The following is a 283-nucleotide window of genomic DNA, read 5'->3' on the forward strand; positions in this document are numbered from 1 at the left end:
GCGGACAGTCGAGATGTACAAGGACGATATGAGGGATCCGTTTGGGTCAATTTTTTCATTCTCTCCTGTCCTGTCAAGATATGCGCGTTCGTGGACATTTGAGAAGAATTTGAGGAGGCCGGCTAATTGAGCTGTTCTACTGACTTTGTGGTTATGTAAAATCATAAAACAAGATAAAAGTAACTGAAGACATGGTAACACATCGATGTACACGGGCAGTTGCAGTTGCCACGATTGACTGCGCAGGAGCAGATTCTCCAACATGGAACGATCTATCTGTCAG

Source organism: Triticum dicoccoides, chromosome 5B, assembly GCF_002162155.2.
Source record: "Triticum dicoccoides isolate Atlit2015 ecotype Zavitan chromosome 5B, WEW_v2.0, whole genome shotgun sequence".
NCBI classification, from domain to species: domain Eukaryota; kingdom Viridiplantae; phylum Streptophyta; class Magnoliopsida; order Poales; family Poaceae; genus Triticum; species Triticum dicoccoides.